At 43.2% G+C, this 21,383-nt stretch overlaps 1 non-coding gene across 1 annotated transcript; it reads right to left on the bottom strand.

Annotated features, from left to right (window-relative positions):
* Window positions 1–2,064: 2,064 nt before the first annotated feature.
* Window positions 2,065–2,136, bottom strand: TRNAC-ACA (transfer RNA cysteine (anticodon ACA)). The gene has a single exon. It is a non-coding gene; the product is annotated as a tRNA-Cys (tRNA).
* Between the last annotated feature and the right edge of the window lie 19,247 nt (window positions 2,137–21,383).

Raw genomic sequence — 21,383 nt, forward strand, 5'->3', positions numbered from 1 at the left:
GACTTCGTGTCTTCAGGGAGGCAGGCATTAGATTATTCTTGAGGGTAGCAGTGAAGTCAGGTCTAGGTATACTAGGTGTCAGCAGTAAGGCCCTAATGAGAATACAGCTTGCCCTTGGTCTTGGCCGTCAGGCTCGCTGTTAGTGGTTGTTTATTTTCTATACCTGATCTGTCATTTTCTGGTGATTATAATGAACGACCTATGTCCTTCTAATCAATTCCTTTTTTCTTGAGTTATCCAGCAAGGGGAACAAACCGGTCAATCCTAAAGGAAATCAACCCTGAATGTTCATTGGAAGGACTGATGCTGGCGAAGCTGAAGCTCCAGTACTTTGGCCACCTGATGCGAAGAGCTGACTCATTGGAAAAGACCCTGATGCTGGGAAAGATTGAAGGCAAAAGGAGAAGAGGGTGGCAGAGGATGAGATGGTTAGATAGCATCACCAACTCAATGGATATGAGTTTGAGCAAACTCTGAGAGAGAGTGAAAGAGAGGGAAGCCTGGCATGCTGCAGTCCATGGGGTCACAAAGAGTCAGACACAACTTAATTAATAATTCAGGGTAAAGGCTTGCCTGAGTATTTGTAATACTAGTCACAAGACATTATTCTAACATGCCAAATAAGCACATTCACAATAGGTTTCCAAATAGCAATCTTTAGCATTTATCTTTTCTCTACATTCCTGAAATCATCAAGCCCCATCTTCACAATCAAAGTCCAGTGTGTCTGCGAAAGAGCTTCCCAAAATTAAAAATGGGGATAAAGTCAGGTAGAATCACAGCACTCAGCTTGCTGCCAAGTGCTAGAAATACACAATGTCACACACTGTAAAAGGGCAGAGGCTCTATTCTAAACTATTCCAGTGACGCCTCCGCTCACAGAGGTGCCTTCTCTTCCTAAATATTAGCGTTGGCTTTCATGCCAACACGAAACATGCAACAGATCACTAGATTTTAAAATATACTCCGGTTAATCTAGGTTTTTTTTAATCTCTAGGAATTTGCACAACGAAACAATGACATCAAAATACCATGTTTATATCAGCAAAGGACAAAACAGCTAGAATCAACATAAATAGCCACCGGGAGGGAACTAATGAAAAAATGCTACTTCCATATGATGAAATACTGTGCAACCATGAAATAAAGCAAATATACCCGTAATTATAACATGAGAACACCCAAGGCTCGTCATTGGATTAAATAAAGTGCAGATGTGCAGTGTGATCCTATTTATTTGAACACAAAGAAATGTCAGTTGGTATGTTTCCATTCACAAGGCGGCCAAAGAGAAAACCAGCTGATTTCAATCCAATGCTGTCATTTACATATAAGTAGAGTTAAAAAAAAAAAAAAAACAATCTGAACACTTATCTAAGGTGGTGTTAATATCCCTCTAAGGAATGAGACTAAGAAAGGGTACAACTGTCATTTCTTCATTCTAAATCCATATTACTTTTAGAAATAAATTTTAAAAAGTTCCCAAATGCCATGACTGTATTAAATAGAAAACACTTTTTTGAGGCTGTGGACTCTTCAGGAAATTCTTCCAAATAAGTAGTTATTACTCATAACTAGCGTGATGAATGGATTATGCTGATTTAGAGCAATGTTGATCTGAAGTACATTGTAATTCTGATTTTATGCGACTAAGCTAAAAACTCCTGACTTTTATGATGTTTTAAAATTGTCCCATACCAAAGGGGAAAGGTGGGAGGAGGGGTTAGGAATTTGGGATTAATAGAGACACACTATTATACATAAAATAGATAACTAACAAGGGTCTACTGTACAGCACAGTGAACTCTACTCATAGTCTCAATACTCAATATGGGAAATGAATCTGAAAAGGGTGGCTATATGTATATGTATAACTGAATCACTTTGCTGGACACCTAAAACCAACACAACATTATAAATCAACTATTAGTGACTTAGTGAAGTCATTCAGTTGTGTCCAACTCTTTGCAACCCCATGGACTGTAGCCTACCAGGCTCCTCCGTCCATGGAATTTTCCAAGCAAGAGTACTGGAGTGGGTTGCCATTTCCTTCTCCAGGGGATCTTCCCAACCCAGGGATCGAACCTGGGTCTCCCGCATTGTAGGCAGATGCTTTACCATCTGAGCCACCAGGGAAGGCCCCCCCGCCCCGGCCCCAAAAAATCAACTATACTCTAATATAAAATTTTTTTTAAAGTATCCCAGTAATTGCTATGGTGAATGCTAATGTGTTTCTCTGTGTCCCAGTTCCTTTTGTGTTCATGACCTCATATAGATTCAAAGTTCAAGTGTGTTGATGAATCCTGACTCACTTGAAATTGGAACAGAAAACACTGGTGATTCAGAGTTCAATAGCAAACACCAATTAAGTCTAAATGACTAATAATTAAGTATTTTAAATCATAAACAGGACAGCAAATGTCTATGAATAAAGCATTGTTAAAAAAAAAAAAACATTTCTGGGATGGCCTTAGGTAAATACAGAAAAATCTTCTTAACTAGAATGTTAGTGGAGGCCAGCTGGGTAGTTGATGGGTACTTAGCAGGGAATGAGGAGTATGATCACATAACTGTGGAAATCCCTCCATTTTAGCACAATGACTTCAGATAACACGACCCCTTCATTGCAATATGGGGGCTTCATGCCTTTACCTTAAATCAAGATGTCTACAGCGCTCTGTCCTCCCCCTGAGGCCACCTGCGTGACATCACAGATCCTGGATCTTGTTTCCGAAGTGCATGGATCTTGATCATAAACCTAGACAGGGGTGACTAGGCCCAAGAAGACATTCCTCTCATAGGAGACTCAAGAATGAGAAATTACAAAATGCCATGTCACCTGGGAAAAGTCATCATGGTTTGAGGCAGTGGTGCTTCAAATATTCCATGTCTATTTGTCCATGTCTATGGATATTTGTTCATGCCTCCTGCATTTAAATTCAGACCATGTGGTCACCATATCCAAAATGGTTCCCAAGGGAAAACTTCAAGGCACTGGATCCAGGCCCAAAGTCCCTACTTCTCAAAGAGACTCCAGAAACTCTGACCCTCCTCAAGAGTCTGATTTTCAATAGTGGTGGCCAGAGGGCAAACCATTCAAGTCCATCGTGGTCCCATGGATCTGAACAGAAGTTCAGGACATTGGGATACTTCCAAAGTTTCTTTAGCAGTCTGATTTCACATAAAATCATCCTGGGAGCCCCCTCCTGTCAGCGAGACTTCCAATCCTTCCACGGCTGCCCTACCTACGTTTTGTGCCAAGAGATGTTATCAAAATGTACCATGTCCCTCTGAGTTGGTACAGCAGTCTCACCCCGGGGGGAGAAGGGGACTGTCCCTCTTGGACATTACTTGGAAGAATTTTCAACCATGACAAAGCTGAAGTGGTGGGTGAACATGCTAGGTAGTCTGGGAGCATGGCTTTGGCCTTGGCACCTCCATTAACAGGGTCCATATGAGTCCAGTGCCAAAATTTAAAAATAGTGTGGGGAATGTGTGGGGATGAGCAGGGAGAGGATGGTGGGAGAAAATTACAGCTCCAGGAAGAGGCACATTTTCCTGTTCAAATGGGATGAATAGGAGGAATTGTGAGGCCAAGATACGTAAATATTGATTGAAAAAATCAGTACAAATAGCTTTCCTTTTTCAAAACTATTGTTCCAGCACCTTTGTGTATAGCCAATTGCAAGCTCAAAGAAACCCCTAGAGTCACAAATCGGTTCTAATTGCTCTATAATTGGTTGCTTGGATCAACAAAGAGGAAATTGGGAGATTTAATTTTCTGCAGGAAACCTAATAGCATAAGAGAAAAAGAGAGGAGGTGGGGAGCAGAGAGAGGAACACAATGGCGTGGATGCATTGACCCCTCAGCATCAAACAGTCATGCAAACAAAGGCCCTTGGAGCTGGTCTAGCTCTGGCAAACAGCCATTGCAGTCTTTGAAACCCTCAGTGACATTGTTGAAATCATCTTCAAAAACAGGAAACTGTGTGATTTTGATTTTCTGGCAACCTCCCCCTTTCTTGTGAACTGGGAACCTGATGTGAGCTACCAGCTCTGATTCACACTAAAGGAGGGAGGTAAAAACAAAAATATTTCCTGTTCACTTAAATCGCCACGTTTTCAGAAACAGCACTAAAGCTAAATCACTTCTGTTCATTATTGTGCCCAAGAAAAATTCCTGAAATGAGGCCCGGACAGAGGCCAGACATGCCTTTGGCTTGAGTTTCCATCTGTTGCTAGAATGGGGAGGAAAACCCACCCTGATGAGAATGGAAATTCAGTGGGTGATGAGAGCTGTAGTAGGCAGTCAGTCATTCCAGGAGGCATTTCTGCTTTGTCAGAACAAGACAGAAAATGGGTATAGAAATAGAATGGAATGTCTGTTTCTTACATCAAGGAAGCTGATATAGAAAGGGGGTTGACAAGCACTCTGTAAAGGGCCTGATGGTAAACATTTTCAGTTTTGCTGGCCAGACAGCTTCTGTCACAAGTATCCCACTCTGTCCTATATCACAAAAGCAGCCACAGACAATACATAAACAAATGGGCAGAGTCAGTTCAGTTCAGTTCAGTCACTCAGTCGTGTCCAACTCTGTGACCCCATGGACTGCAGCACGCCAGGCCTCCCTATCCATCACCAACTCCTGGAGTTTACTCAAACTCATGTCCATTGAGTCAGTGATGCCATCCAACCATCTCATCCTCTGTTGTCCCCTTCTCCTTCTGCCTTCAATCTTTCCCAGCATCAGGGTCTTTTCAAATGAGTTGGTTCTTTGCATCAGGTGGCCAAAGTATTGGAGCTTCAGCTTCAACATCAGTCCTTCCAATGAACACCCAGGACTGATTTCCTTTAGGAAGGACTGGTTGGATCTCCTTGGGCAGAGCTGTGTTCCAATAAAACTTTATTTACAAACATAGGTTCTTTCTGTTAAAGCATACTTCTGAGAGACAGAAGTTAAAACACCAGTATGCTCTCTTTCTCTGTGGCACTAACTTCTTTTTCTAAACTGTCCTCACCCTGGAGGGAGGAACTCTCTGTCTCTGTCTCCATATCTTCAATCCACTGCAGCCTGACTACTCCCTACACAGCCCTTCAGAAACTACCGGGCAACGAACTTTGGTGACCTCTGGATGGTCAAATCTGGGAGTGGCCATCCAAGCTTCAACCCTCCCTGAGGTCTCTGAATTGACTGACCTCTCTACAACTCTTAGAACTATGTGCTCTCTAGAACTCTGGACCCAGCTCTCTGGCTTGTCCACCCACCTCCAGCTGCTGCATCGTGGTCTGTAGTGCTGCTTCCTTCTCCTTCATCTCTGCCAGGGTCATCCTTAGCCATTTTCTGACTCATTCTCCCTGATACATCTATTAACCATGTCCGCTCTCATGGTATTGCCTTGAGATCTCTTAGATAACTGCACCTTCATCTACTCCCGCCCCCAAGCTGAGAGTCACAAAGTCATCCTTGACCCCTCACCTTTGACCTGCAAGCTGGTATATGCCCACTTCATATATTGCCTCTCCCCTCCCCCACTCCCTGAGTCAGTCCCCATCATTGCATGGATATAAATGTTCTCAGCTGTGAAACGCCCTCCACTGAAGGACCCAGACAGTCATTCAGACAATCAAATGAAACTCTCTGAAAAACTGAAATCAGAAGCTAGTGAGAAAAACAACTATTTCCTTGAAAAGAGGAGAGTATTGAAAAGTAGGGAGGTGACATCCCAGACCACTAGACAGCTTTCAAGGACTGTAGGGCACTTGTCCCTTCATGAGCCCCTTCCTCACAAAAAAAAAAAAATATTTTAAATTATATTTTATGGCTATGTTGGTATAAAGGCAACTACAATCCAGGCTTCTTTTTTCCCTTCTAATTTTTAGAAGAAAATGAAGTAATTTGTGGGCCCTCAGCTCTGTGCCTAATGGAAAAAATTGCTCCTAAAAATGTTTGTCAGATGTTGATAAAAGCACAAAAGTTATTTTTAAAAATAAAACCTAATCTTGTTAGATATTTCCTGTTTTAAACTGTTTATTCTTCTTTTAAAGAAAAATGTAATGAATGTCTGCCAACAGGAAAAGAAATGTTAATATGAGTATCAAGATTATATTCATTCATATCATATAATATTTGGTGAAACTCAGATACTCATATAAGGATAAGAAAATCATTTTTATCTGTTAAAGTAATTTATTGATAGAAGTAAATCAGCATTCCGATGATGCTGTAGGTTATTTCCTTTTTCGCAGCTTTATAACTGACAAACTAAAATTGTATGTATTAAGGAATACAATATGATGTTTTGATATACATATGCTGAAGCTGAAACTCCAATACTTTGGCCACCTCATGTGAAGAGCTGACTCATTTGAAAAGACCCTGATGCTGGGAAAGATTGAAGGCAGGAGGAGAAGGGGATGACAGAGGATGAGATGGTTAGATGGCATCACCGACTCAATGGACATGAGTTTGAGTAAACTCCAGGAGTTGGTGATGGACAGGGAGGCCTGGCATGCTGCAGTCCATGGGGTCACAAAGAGTCGGACACAACTGAACGACTGAACTGAACTGAATATATTATGAGATGATTACCACATCAAGCTAATTAATATTTCCATCACCTCATTTAGTTACCATTGTGTGGTTTTGTTTCTGTCTGTTATTTGTGTTGAAGACAATTGAGATCAGCTCAGCAAATGTTAAGTATACAATACAGTATTATTAACTACGGTCACCATGCTGTACATTACACCCTCAGCACTTATTCATCCTACATAACTGAAACTGTACCCTTTGACCAACATATCCTTTCTTCTAACTCTCAGCCCCTGGCAGCCACCATTCTCTTCTCTGCTTCTGTAAGTTCACCCTTTTTAGATCCCATTTATAAGTGAGATCACACAGTATTTATCTTTCTGTGTCTGGCTTATCTCACTTAACATTAGGTCCTCAAGTTTCATCTATGTTGTCACAAGTGGCCTGATTTCCTTCTTTCTTAAGGCTGAATGACATTCATGTATTATATATATATGTCACATTTTCTTTATCCATTCATCCATCAATGGATATTTAGATTATTTCCATTTCTCACCTATTTCTCAGTGAATAGTGTTTCAATAAACATGGGGGTGCAGATATTTCTCCCAAAGCCTGATGTCATTTCCTCTGGCAATACAGCCAGAAGTGGGATTGCTGGATTATATGTAAGGTTTATGTTTAATTTCTTGAGGAATCGCTATACAGTTTTCATAAGGGCTTCACCAATTGACATTCCCACCAAGGGTGCTAAGGGTCCTCCAAGAAAATAAATATTGATATGCTTTATTCATGCTTTAATAATTAAAATGAAAGCCAGCTATCACCTCTTTCAGCAACCACTAGAGAAGACATCGATGTCAAACAAAAGCTCTTTACCTTTTCCATTCTATACATCACTTGAATCTTTGTGTCTTATTCTGATTCACTCAGTTACTTCATTGTTTCATCCAGCGTATGCTTATTAAGCATAAACCTTACACCAGGAATTATGTTCAGTCCAGCAATACAGCTGCAAGCACTGTACTTTCTGTTTTAACTGTGACATTTAACATTGTATTAATTGACCTCTCATTATTCAGAAGTTGCCATTAGCACAGTGCCTTCAATTGTCCATAATAAAGAGGTGGTTCTGGTCATGCAAAAGTGTTTTAGATTTTGCCTTAAAAGGCATTTTTGGGAATTCCTGTCGGGTGGGGTGGGAGAGGTGGGAGTCCCAGGAAGAGGGATCAATGTGCCTGGCTAACGGTTAGATTTCTCTGACACCTCAATTCCACTTCATGACAGCAAGGAAGATGAAGCTTTTAGGCCTGAGTTTCTCAAAGAAAGGGGTTTTTGAACCATGGGAGATCCTTTGTTCTCTACAAAGACAACTCAGATCTACTGGGGATCTGAGGCAACTTGTTGCCTTTAAAACTTGGGGCGCACGCCCTTCATTAAACATGTGATGTGTCGAAGGAGCTGAGATTTTGTGTTTAGAATCTCTGTCTCCCAGGAGAAGCAGCTGGCCCAGCAAGGAAGGGTTGAGCAGAAAGTGCATGCATTGAACGTCGGCTCCCTCACTTGGTGGAGACAATCCCACCTGTAACATCAACAGTGACTCAGATGCACTTTGGAACCCACAGCTGTGTGTCTGTCTCGTCTGGGGCAGGGTGCACGGAGGAGTAACAGAGAAGAAATTGGTTTGATGAAGATGCCCCAGCCAGACGCAGGTTACTAGAGACAAGGGTGTCTCCATTTCAGCCCTACTGACATCCGGACAGGTGAGCTGTTCTATGCACTGTAGGGTCTTCAATAGCATCCCTGGCCTCTACGCACTCTGTCCGACTCTTTGCAACCCTATAGTCTGCTGGGCTCCCCTGTCCATGGGGATTCTCCAGGCAAGAATACTGGAGTGGGTTGCCATGCCCTCCTCCAGGGAATCTTCCCAACCCAGGGATTGAACCCAGGTCTCCCACATTGCAGGCAGATTCTTTACCATCTGAGTCACCAGGGAAGCCCAGCCTCTACGCACTAGGTGACCCCCAACCAAGATGTGACACCCCCAAGAAGCCTCCAGACACTGCCAACTGTCCCCTTCAGGGCAAAATCAGCTGCAGTTGGGAACCAGTGCCCCGGTGACCTGCTAGCCTGTCCTAAAAATCAAATGACAGAAAGCAAGTGAAGGCGAAAGTATCTGGCAGCCCCTGAAGCTCCAACCCAGGGGTTCTGGGTACTGCCGGCCTTTTTTGTCCCTGGGGAGATTTTGAACAATGGGAGGCCCAGGCAACATGCCAAAGCAAGTCATCAAAAACTCAGCAAGGAGGACAAAGGCAGCATGGTGCTTGGGTGTGGGGACCCTCTGCTCTGAGCAGACGTGTCCTGCTCAGGACCGGGCACATTAGCTCTGTCGTTGGAATGGAAGGCCAGGGCCTGTGTACACAGCTCTCATCCATCCACACAGACAAAGGCAGCGTTTGCTGATGGCCCGAGATGGGCCAGCCCTGCGGTGAGTGCTGGAGAAAAAGCTGACCGAGATGGTTCTTGTCCTCCAGGCAATTCTAATCTACTGGCTAGAAAGATCCGGAAAAGCCTGTTAAGAAGGACTCTGATGGAGTTCGCACAGAGAAGCACACAGAAGAAGAGCAGCGGTGGCGGAAGGGTGTGAGGGAGAGGAAGCTTTCTGCTGAATGCAGGTCTTTGTTCTCAAACAGCCAGAGCCTAAAACAGGCTGCCACATTCCAGGAAAAACCTGCCAAGGGGGAATGGGGGGGAGGGATAAACTAGGAGTTTGGGATTAACAGATGCACACTACTGTATATAAAATTGACAAAGGACCTACTGTATAGCACAGGGAACTATATTCAGTATCTTTTAATAACCTATAATGGAAAAAGAATCTAAAAAAAGAATACACACACACGTTACATATACTGACTCAGTTATATGTATAACTGAATCAACTTGCTCTACTCCTGAAACTAACACTACACGGTAAAATCAACTGTACTTCAATAAAAAGTTGTTTGTTTTGGGGGAAAAAAAGGAGAGAGAGACTTGGTTTTAAAAAAAGGAGGGGGGGAGGGAGGTGGGAGGGGGGTTCAGGATGGGAAACACACATAAACCCATGGCTGATTCATGTCAATGTATGGCAAAAACCACTACAATATTGTAAAGTAATTAGCCTTCAATTAAAATAAATGAATTTTTTAAAAAAGGAGGGGGACATATGTATATCTATGACTGATTCATGTTGATGTATGACAGAAACCAACACAATATTGTAAAGCAATTATCCTTCAATTAAAAATAAATAAATTTTTTAAAACACACACACACACAACTTTTGCCAAGAGTCTGAAAAAAATTTCTGAAATTTAAATGAACATGAAACACTTGAGCATCTAGAGGATTATTGCGAGTGAACCCTCATCTCCTGCACTATCAGCCCCATTTGATAAATCTGCAATATTTGATTGGCCATCAGAGCTGAAATCACCAAGTCAGGCAACAGAACATGGATGCTCCCAGTCTTGAGCCCAATAGGCACATCTTAGAATTCTAGATGTTCTCAAAATGAGAGGTAGATTTTTTCACAACATTTCTTATTAAAAATTTCAAACATAATACCAGGAGAAAAGAATTTTATAGAGAATACTCTCATGTTCCCACCACCAAGATTCCACCATCAACTTTTGCTATACTTACTTATCCACCTATTCACCTTCTCCTCTATCCATCTACTAATTCAAGTTGTACATTTCTTTGAGATCATTCTCAATGAGCATGACAAAAGAGCAGACATTTTAAAAAGCCATTTCTAATTTGTTATCCAGCATTATTACTATTTGTTGGCCAATTCACACAACTGTGTGGAGAAGGGCGTTGAGGGTGGGAGGGGTTAGGCCTTGAGTTGTTAGAAACCAGGTCACTAAATTACTATACTTACTCCAATAACTTTTGAGAAATAGCCTTTAAGTTTGCTTAGACACTTCCTGTGGTCTTTGCAGATAACCTCTAGTGGAAAAAAACTGAAGTGACCATGTTCATCCTAAACACTGTGGTAAGTGCACAAAACCTATGTGAAAAACGCATTTTCAAGTGTTTAGCTTCCTCAAGCCACTGTTGCCTCAAATACACTTCCTGCCTTTACAAAGGCTTAAAGATTTGCATATTGAGTTGGTTCTTTCTGAGAGATGTCTCACAAATACTCTAGCTTGGAAAAGAGATTAATTGCCCCATTTCTTCCGGGGTTTCTAACTTGGACCCTTGGAGTTATTTAAAAAATCATTTTTGGTTTGTTTCTAGGTGGCTGTGCCATTTAAGTGGCTCTGTAATCCTTAGTTGTCTCCACCTAACTTCTCATCCTGCTTTGTGATGGAGACTTGTTCCTTGATTTGATATTCTTTTAAAGAAAAAAAAATGAGCTGGCATTGAATTCTTAGCTGAATATTGCTTGTTGGTGTGTATGTGTGTGTTTTTCCGATTACACCACAGGCCTGGAATACCATTTTCAGTCCAACTCCTTGATGAGGCCTTTGTAAACTTTATTTCTCCAGATGGGCTGTAAAATAGGATGGTTGCACAAAGCATTCAGCAAGATGTGTCTTCTTTCTTAACTGTTACACATTTTAAGCTTGAAACAGAGGGAAACCTGAGGCCATTATGGCTTAAAATTGCCCAAGATGTCTGACTGGCTAATTGGGGAGTCAAGTGGAATGTGGGGAAATGGGGTGAGCTGGTGGTGTTTAGTGGCAGGAGGCTGGGATTCCCTTTGGGTTACTGAGAACTCCTGGATATAAAGGCAGGCTGGCTTGACCGGAAGATGGCGTCCAACCCAGCAAGGGAAATGGTCCTGTCGAAAGAAATCCTGACATAAAGGTGTGAAGGCTGAATTTCAAGCTGGTATAGAACTTTCCAGGGTGTCACTGTGCCTGTGCCTAGGGCGGGGACTGTTCCTGGGGATGGGGGTTGTCTGGGATGAGCAAGGGAGTCCAAGTGGTGATAAAGGAGGCACAGGCGCAGTCTTGGGGACCCACGCGGAGATGGGGAAAGAGCTCTAGACATGATCGTTCCTCATCCCTGAGGCTAAGGACACTCACGTCTCTGAGCCCATCATTTTAGGCAGAACAGATACTTTGCCCAGCAGAGTATGAAAGTCCTGAATAGATTCAAATGCATCCTGAGCATTGCTGGTCTAGAAGGTGGAGATGGATTTTGAGAGTTTCTTAGCAGAGGAAATGGGTTTACGGCCACAGCGAAGGGGCCCCAGGCTGGGTGCTTTTCCTGCCTGATGTCAGATGGTGGGGGAGGGAGTCACCCTTGGCCGCCAGAGCTGGGTGGGTGGGTGTGCTCTCCAGGCTCCAGAGATGGTGCAGGCCAAGGGTCAGCACTGGTGGGGAAGGACCCCACAGTGGAGGAGCAGGTGTCCAGGAGACAGGCGGGGAGAAGGGTGTGCTTTGGGTGCCCCTCTTGTGGTTTCCTGTTCTTCGTTTCGTCCTGAAGCAATTCCGTTTATATGATGGTGAACTCATCACCAGGCTGAAGCAAACCCGAGTTGCAGACAGAGCACAGAGGTCTCCTAGAACAGTCTGTCTGCTCCAAGCACCTGCAAGCCACTGGTTGGGCAAGTCTACAGCTTTGTATTAGATTCAGCTTTGTCATAGATTGACTAGAGAATCATGTCAAGCCCGGAGTGAGTGAATGAAGTAGCGAAGGACCAAATCCAATGCCCCGAGTCTGTGACAGGTCCTCCGCCCTGACACTTAAGACCTCCTGAGGTTTGTGAATAATTTCTAAAAGCAAAGAATGAACATATCCTGAAAGAGACCTTAAACGAACCAGTCCTCAAACCACGTGATTGTTTTCACTCCACCCATTGTCACACTGAACACCCTTCATATCTTTGGACTCCTATTTTCATGAACTTGAACTTCCAGAGATTGTTGCCTAGGACATCCCTGGTACATATCTTGATCCTGTGTTTTAAAAGCCACCAGGGCTTCCCTCATGGTCCAGTGGTTGAGAAACTGCCTTGCAATGCAGGGAATACCAGTTGAATCCCTGGTCCAGGAAGATCCCACATGCCGCAGAGCAACAGAGCCCATGTGCCACAACTGCTGGGCTCGAGGGCCTGCAAGCTGCAACTACTGTGCTCACATGCCTAGAGCCCATGCTCTGCAACGAGAGAAGCCACTGCAATGAGAAGCCCGTGCACTGCAACTAGAGAGTAGCCCCCACTCTCTGCAACTAGAGAAAGCCCGCATAAAGCAATGAAGATCCAGTGCAGCCAAAAATAAAAATAAGTAAAGTTTAAAAAAATAAAAAGCCATCGAACATGCAAAAATGCCCGCAGAGCAAAGCAGAGATGAGCAAGGTAAAGTAGCAGGAAAGAGAAGACAAATGAACAACGCTTAAGAGAGCCTGGAAGCTGCTGAATAGGGGTCAACAAATACACAGCAATTTCAGAAAGGGAAATGTAGAAGTTGCTGAACCCATTCGCTCAGCTATCGCAGCACTGGCTGGCAGTGGAACTTGCTGAAGAGGACTGGGGATTAAAAAGATTCAGTCCCCAGAAAGCCAAGACTGATAGTTGATAAAAGCCAAAACTGTAGGAAGGATCACAATTAACTGATCCTGACCAGCAAGCCTATGATCTCGAAGGAAAAATGTGCAACCTTGAATTGAATATCATATTAACCACCAGAACCAAATCCATCAAGAAGTTTCATAAGGAACAGAAAAACATATTATGTTAACCTTCTTAAGAAATGTTATCAAAGAACATTTTCTGTTACCAAAGTTACAAAGCTTTATTGTCTCTATCTGTTCTTTTCTTGTTCCTAAGCTCCTCTTACACACACTATTTGTATTGCATGTTTATGTATTTACACTGGATGTTAAGAAAGAGACTACCAGTCATTCTACCAGCTTGTTGTTAGAGAAATGGTTCATAGTAACAAATCCTTGAGGTTTGAAAGGCAGCTATGGTTAGTTTTAAGACTTCTGTGTCCCACCTGATTTCAGCCTGCATCGCTTTTCCAAGTTACTGTGGTGTCCATTTCCTTGGTGAATGAAGGAAGATGCTTTCACCTCTAGTGATTACTGGGGCTGGCTGATTTTGCTCTGCACTTCCCTGAAGGACCTGTCTTTTCTTTGGCTCACCTTCTGTTGCCCTTCCTTATTTGTAGATCACTGAGGCAGACAGGTTTCTTTTGAATGTCACTGACACTTTGTAATTAGCCAGGAAGCTAACAAGAATACCAAATGTCCCTTTCCCATCAGGGAACCAGCGCTGTTTTGTTTTTCTATCCTGAACCCCAAGCGGGGAGTGGCCCGGATATAATATCCCTCTAGGCGAAGACTGATTAATTTCACGAGCAAGTGAAATTTGCACAGTGCTCTCAGAAGCTCTTGACCTGTCCGGCTCAGGACTCAGCAAGCTTTTCTTCCTAATCGCCACGGTCAATGTCTTAGTCCTATATAGCTACATCAGTCCTCAGCTTCCTCCTCAAACACAAACTACGAAAGGACTGTGGATTCACTGGAGTGATAGCAATGCTACTGGGAGGCAAAACGCAAGGATACCCAGGCTCTGAGTCAGACTTGGGTTCAAGGAGAGGCCTGGATAATATATGTTAGGGAAGCTGGTAAAGAATCCACCTGCAACGCAGGAGACCCCAGTTCGATTCCTGGGTCGGGAAGATCCCCTGGAGAAGGGAATGGCTACCTACTCCAGTATTCTTGCCTGAAGAATCCCCATGGACAGAGGAGCCTGGCAAGCTACAGTTCATGGGATCACAAAGAGTCGGACACGACTGAGTGACTAACACTTTTCTTTCATTTGGATAACATTTACTTTTGTTTTTAAAAGTTGGGTGGTGAGATGTAACTTACACATGGTAAAATTCACCAAGGCCTGGTATGTAGAATTGCACTTTTCTATAAACCTTGGAGGAAACTGCATCACATTCAGAGTCAGGAAGCGGGACCCTGTTGCCATCCCTCCCCCATCAATGTCACCTAATAACTCTCACCTCTGCACGGCTTCTTTTGTAAAATCTAAGAGTTGAATTAGGTGATGGTAAGACTCCCTCTAGATTTTAAGTTCATACTTGGATGTTCTAAAAGACCCCGAAACAAAACCAAACCCTAAAACTTGTCTTCCTCAAAGATCTTTAGGAACCACAGGAGAAGTGGACTTCCCTGGTGGTCCAGTGGTTAAAACTTTGTGCTCCAAGGCAAGGGGCCCGGGTTTGATCGCTGGTTGGGGAAGATCCTGCATGCTGCATGGCATAGTCAAAAAAAAAAAAAAAAAGAAGAAGAAGAATTGCATAAGTCAAGTTTGTTGTTGAAAGAACGAAGCTTCTGGAGCTCAAAGTTTCATTTTTACAGTTGCTGCTAAGGGTGTCAGAGCAAAGAGCTCCCACCCCCTGCTAAGGGGCAGTCGGGCTCCCCCACCTCAGTCACCCTGGGCAGAAGTCGTTTCTCAGAAAGCTCAGGCTGCCTTGGACGTTGCCAGATGGACTTGGAGTAGAAGCGCCCAGGGCAGACATACAAGGTTCTCTTCTTCTGGTTACAGAGTCTCTCTTTACATTCCTCCCTTAAACCTTCCTAAGCTTAAAGGTGAAAACTTTTCTACAGCTGGGGAGAGTCCAGCACTCTTCGGTTATGGCCTGGGGACTCTGTTCAGCCAACTTTCAGCAAGACATCTTGGCTTGGCTGAACTTTGTTGCTCTGCCCTGTCTCTCCTCCCCCAAACCAAATACCTGAGTGCTGGGAATTAGTGGAGCGCATGCCTTCCTGGATCCAGGTTTACATCCGGGACTGAAATGGGACATTCACTCACACAGTGACCAGCATTGCGTTTTGGGAGAGTGCTCTCCCGCCTGTAAAACTCTTTGGCTTATAAAAAGGAACCCATTTGAGTCAGTTCTAATGAGGTGGCTGAACCTAGAACCTGTTATACAGAGTGAAGTTAAGTCAGAAAGAGAAAACAAATATCATATTTTAACACATACATATGGAATCTAGGAAGATGGTGCAGGGCAGCAATGGAGACGCAGACAGAGAGAACAGACTTGTGGACACATGGGGGAAGGAGAGGGTGGGGGGAACAGAGAGAGAATCATGGAAACATATACACTACCATATGTCAAATAGACAGTCAGTGAGAATTTACTGTTTGATGCAAGGAGCTAAAACCCGGGCTTGGTAAGAACCGAGAGGGGTAGGAAGGAGATTCAAGAGGGAGGGGACATATGTACACCTGTGGCTAATTCATGTTGATGTATGATCAGAAATCAAACCAATATTGTAAAATGATCATCAATCAATTAAAAATAAAAATAATTATATAAAAAAAGAAACAAACAAGAAACTCTCTGGCTTGATTCCCAGTTGAGGGAGGAGACGGACCACAGTGCCACGTCTCTCCTTTCTCCTCCTGCTACTGCTGCTAAGTCGCTTCAGTGGTGTCTGACTCTGTGCGACCCCATAGACGGCAGCCCACCAGGCTCCCCCGTCCCTGGGATTCTCCAGGCAAGAACACTGGAGTGGCTTGCCATTGCCTTCTCCCCTTTCTCCTCCAGGTGGACACAAAAGCTTCATACGTGGGGGTAGGTCCCATGAAGAGATCAGATTCCTGACTCCTGGCCATTACTGGCAGCCTTGGTTTTGACCTGTTTTGTTTTGAAGTCCTATTGGCAAGTTGATTTCCATGGAATCTTGTGGGACTGACTGAGGAAGCCACACCTAAGGCTCCACAGTCCAGTTTATAGAAGCCAGTGGCAATGTGCACTGCATCATTGTCTGATGACCCTTTACCTTGTTCTGTTATTTCTAAATTGCACGTGTTAATTCCTAACATACTATAACATTTTAATTGTGCTTTTAAAAAAGAAGAAGAATCAAAATGACCAGGAAAATCAATCACTCCTCAGTAAAGCTGAAAAATGCAGAATATCCATCTCCTCTCATTATAATATACAGGTATAAGAGCTGGGACTCATATCTGCTTCCTTTATTATTGCATCACCAGTGCCTAGGACAGTACCTGGGACCTAGTGTTGAACTGATTAAACAAGGAGGCCTTAGATGGATAGGGCTTTAATGCCCTGGTGGCCTATGGAAGCAAACCAAAATCCAAGCCTGTGAAGGCCTCAAGGTTACCAAACTGAAACCTAAGCACAACCAATCCCAAACAGCCAACTATGCTAGAAGCTATAACCAATCATTTCCTTATTTTGCTTCTGCCTTTTCTCTATAAAACTCTCTCCCCAAGCTCGTCAGTGGAGGGCTGCTAACCACTTTCAGTTTGATGCTGCCCATTCAAATAGAAGTTCCCCTCAGTTAAATGCAGATTATCTCTGTTTATCTTTTAACACTAGTAAAGGCTGAGCTGATCTTTGCAAAATGATTGAATAAGTGAATTAAATAATGACCTCTCACAGAATTTTCTTGTAGAGTTGTTTTTTTTAAACCAAATCCTTAAATAAATCAGTGTAAGTATTTACTGCATCTATGACATGAGTCAAACAAACAAACAAAAAAGTAGAATAAAGAGAGTAGGAATGTGTCAACTGATTTATCTATTCAGGGAAGTAATAACTAAGCTTAAAAAAAACTATATGAAATATCACTCAGGAGAAAAAGAAATACTGACACTTGAAACATGGTTCTTAAAATAATTATGCTGAGTAAAAGAGGCTGGGTTTAAAAGAGTATCTACTACATGATTTAATTTATATAAAATTAATCTACAAAATACAATTGATAGTAATAATAAATGGGTCAGTGACTGCCTGAATACTGAGAGTGGAGGGGGAAGGATTGCAAATAGGTGTCAGGAAATGTTTAGGAATGATGGCAGTGCTCAGTGTCTTGATTGTGGAGATGGTTTTACAGGTGTGTTTATAAATCAAAGGGCTTCCCAGGTAGCTCAGTTGGTAATCCGCCTGCAATGCAGGAGATCCCAGTTTGATTCCTGGGTTGGGAAGATCCCCTGGAAAAGGGATAGGCTACCCACTCCAGTATTCATGGGCTTTCCTGGTGGCTCAGATGGTAAAGAATCGCCTGCAATGCGGGAGACCTGGGCTCAATCCCTGGGTTGGGAAGATCCCCTGGAGAAGGGCATGGCAACCTACTCCAGTATTCAGCTTCCCAGGTGGTGCTAGTGGTAAAGAACCCACCTGCCAATGCAGGAGATGTAAGAGATGCAGGTTTGATCCCTGGGTCAGGAAGATCCCCTGGAGAGGGAAATGGCAACCCACTCCAGTATTCTTGCCTGGAGAATCCCATGGACAGAGGAGCCTGGCGGGCTACAGTCCACAGGGTCGCACAGAGTTGGACACAACTGAAGCGACTTAGCACACACACATATAAATCAAAACTCATCATATGGCACATTTTAAATGCATGCAGTTTGCTGCTGTTGTTCAGTCACTAAGTAGTGTCTGACTCTTTGCAACCTCATGGACTGCAGCACACCAGGCCTCCCTGTCCCTCACTATCTCCTGGAGTTTGCCCAAGTTCATGTCCATTGTACATATACATTTTCGTATAGTAAACATGCAGTTTACTGTATGTCAATTGCTCAATAAAGTTGAAAAATGAAAAATGAGTAGATTCTAATATATCAATCAAGAACCACCATCTGAGTAGTTCATTAATTAATTCAAGAGAATTAATCCAATATGCACTCAATGAAGTGATGTTAACGAAGTACATTTATGCTTGTCATGATACATCATAGGTTTCTATTTCAGAAGCAAAGTCACCACGACTATATCCACAGACCTTTTGCTTTATCCATAGACCTGCTTCTCCATCTCCCCCTCCACCCTTGCATTTCAACACTCATTCAACAAGTGTTTGTTGTACTGTTTTGTTGGTGAATTCTCTATCAATCTCCTCTGATCTCTTTTGAACTCGGGTCCTGTCTTCCAAGTTGCTAGATATCCACCTTCCATTCCCATCCTCCTCTCCAGAAGCTTATCTTAAAATCTAGGGTTTTTCTCTTCCGACCTTCAAATCATTCATAAAGCGATGAGAAACACCAGGACTGTGAAAGAAGATGAGGAAGAATTTCTCAGTTGTTTACTAAGAAAGCAATCTCTGTCACTGAAATTCTGGAGCTTTGCCCCAAGTCTCACCGGAAGAAGCTCTATCTAAAAAGAGTGTCTGTTCCCAGCTGGCTCTTGCCTTAACCAATAAACTTGTGTCAGCTCAGGGAGAGGGAGATAGCGTAAGTGGGAATGACTACTTAAAATGAAAAGAAACATGAGATGTTGATATTTTCTTGACACAAACCCTGATCACTTTCTTTCGTGCTAGGCTTCCCCACTTTTCCAAATGGTGCAGTCCAGCACGTCTGGGCCGTTCTCATATGCACTGTGGTTTACTAGTCCATATTCCCAGCAAGGTCATCTCACGACCTGGAGTACCACTGAGCTGCTTTCCTTTTCAGATACTCTTGGGCCACATTTTCATTTCCCCCACATCCTCACTTTTTAAAAAATTCTATGTGAAATCATCTTTCCCCAGTGAGGCTAGTTAAGGGCTGACTGCTCAGGAGACAACAAATGACTCTAGAGTCCTGGGTCCCAGGTTTGAGTCCCGGCCTTGTAACCTTGGAGACTTCAGAATTGCTGATGACTCTCAGAGCCTCCATTTCTTTATCTATAAAAGGAGGTGATAATACTAACCTGCATTTTTTAATTCTTTTTTACAATACAAGAATTTTATTGCTACTGACCCATGTTTTCTAAAACAGTAAGAATGAATTGTGCCCAATGCTGAGTAAAGGCTGACTAATAGGTTCCTTTCACTGTCATTGGTAGGGTGAGTTCAGCTCTTTGCCTTTGGGAAAATCCTTAGCTCTTCGCTGCATCTGTAGTTTGTTTATTCTTGTTTGTTTTCTTGGGGTTCCCCCAGTTACTAAGCCTCAGGGGTCTTAGCTTACAGAGAACTGTAAATCTCAGATGCTAATGAATTTTTCGGCTCCTGATCTAATTAGCCAAAGACCTCTGAGGCCTGCCAGGCACTTCATTAATTATGTTATATCTAAGACTGTGGGGAAGTTGGGTAGTTTCCTTGGAAATACCCAAGTTCAGAGATTTAGGTCATGGTTTTCTGCAAATTTCTTATAGGGAATCAAATATGTGTCCAAATGATTAGTCTTGTGTTCAAGTCTGCTTTTGCCTTGCTCTCATCACTAGTAAGGAGTGCTTTATGTCTGTGGTCCAGATTAAATTGCTTTGTGGGTAAAATGCATCCAACCTGGGCTGGCGATCTGTTTCACTATAGATAATATACATGTTTCGATGCTGTTCTTTCGAAACATCTCGCCCTCGCCTTCTGCCACAGAGTCCAAAAGTCAATGATTTCCTATATGTATTCTTAAATCAAAATCAGTCTCTCTTTTTTAAAAAAATAAAGTGGCCCACATTCACGAGCTGTAGAATCTGGCAAGGGTGACGCTTATGATCTGCTGCACCCTCCCACTGTTGAAAAAGATTCTTGACAAGGCCCAAGCGAGAGGCTGGAGTCAACTCCCTTTCCTGCCAATCCACCGCTCTCTCCAAGCTGGCCAGTCAGTATCTTTTTTTTCTGGTTCCAGATCTACTCCCAGCGCCCATGGTTTCATGTCAGTCAGGTTTGCTTTTTACACACGCTAAATAATGTTTGCAGTCCAGTCCAACCTTCGTAAATGACCATTCACGTCCACCTTCTGAAAGTCTTCTTCTGCAGTGGAAGAAGGATACTCAACCACTTAATATTTGCAAACGCCCACCAGTAGACAAGACAGCACAGCCCGGAGAGAGCAGAAGGGATGGGAAACTCATTAGCTGCCTATTGAATTCAAAGGAAAAGAGGCGCTTCCCCCAGACGTGTAAGACGAGGAATGGGATTCTTTTCATGTGTCAGCACCCAGGGCGCCCCGCTCATTGTAAGACTGAAAACACACATGGGGTATCCTCCTATTCTCCTCTGGAGGAGCGGAAAAGAGAACAGGTGGGATGCGGGAGAGGAAAAAGGAAGGGACCCCTACAGGGCACTGGAAGGGACCCGCTGCATCCCTTGAAGATAAGGCCCCTCATTGAGAATGGGGAGTGTAGAACCGGGAAATCTATTACTTTGGTAAACAATTGGCTCATCCCCCCTAATGGGAGGAGATCTCACATTTGCTTTTGTCTAGTTGCCCAGCACTGTTCAGCGAGCAAATCACAGAGACCTAAGGGCCAATGTCAGTCACTTCCTGTCCCCCACAATCTGCACACCTTCTCTCCATACGGCCCATCCTTTATCAGTGATGGGGTGAAGAAGCTGCTGGACAGAAGTACTCCAGACTCGTCTTCCCTCTAGTTTCCCGCAATTCCAATGTCTCAGATAGGTTGTGGCATGGAGCCAGGGAACAGCATGGATGACCCCACAGAGCAGCCCAGAAGGGTAAGAGAGTGGGGTTGTTGGGGAAACAGGAAAACCCATCTGGGAAGGCTGAGCTCTGTTTGCAAACAAGGCAACTGGCTAAAAAGGGAAAGATGTGTTTGATTCAGATTCTGTTACTTCCAGTGTTTACTGCTGCCCTATTCACTATAGCCAAGACATGGAAGCAATCTAAATGTCCATCAACAGATGAATGGATAAAGATGTGGTACATATATACAGTGGAATATTACTCGGCCATAAAAAAAGAATGAAATAATGCCATTTGCAGCAACATGGATGGACCTAGAGATTATCATACTGAGTGAAGTAAGTCAGACAGAGAAAGACAAATATCATATGATATCACTTATATGTGAAATCTAAAAAAAAAAAAAAAAAATGATACAAATGAACTTAGTTACAAAACAGAAATAGACTCACAGA

The sequence above is a fragment of the Odocoileus virginianus genome, unplaced genomic scaffold (genome assembly GCF_023699985.2).
Source record: "Odocoileus virginianus isolate 20LAN1187 ecotype Illinois unplaced genomic scaffold, Ovbor_1.2 Unplaced_Scaffold_6, whole genome shotgun sequence".
In the NCBI taxonomy this organism is placed as follows: Eukaryota; Metazoa; Chordata; class Mammalia; order Artiodactyla; family Cervidae; genus Odocoileus; species Odocoileus virginianus.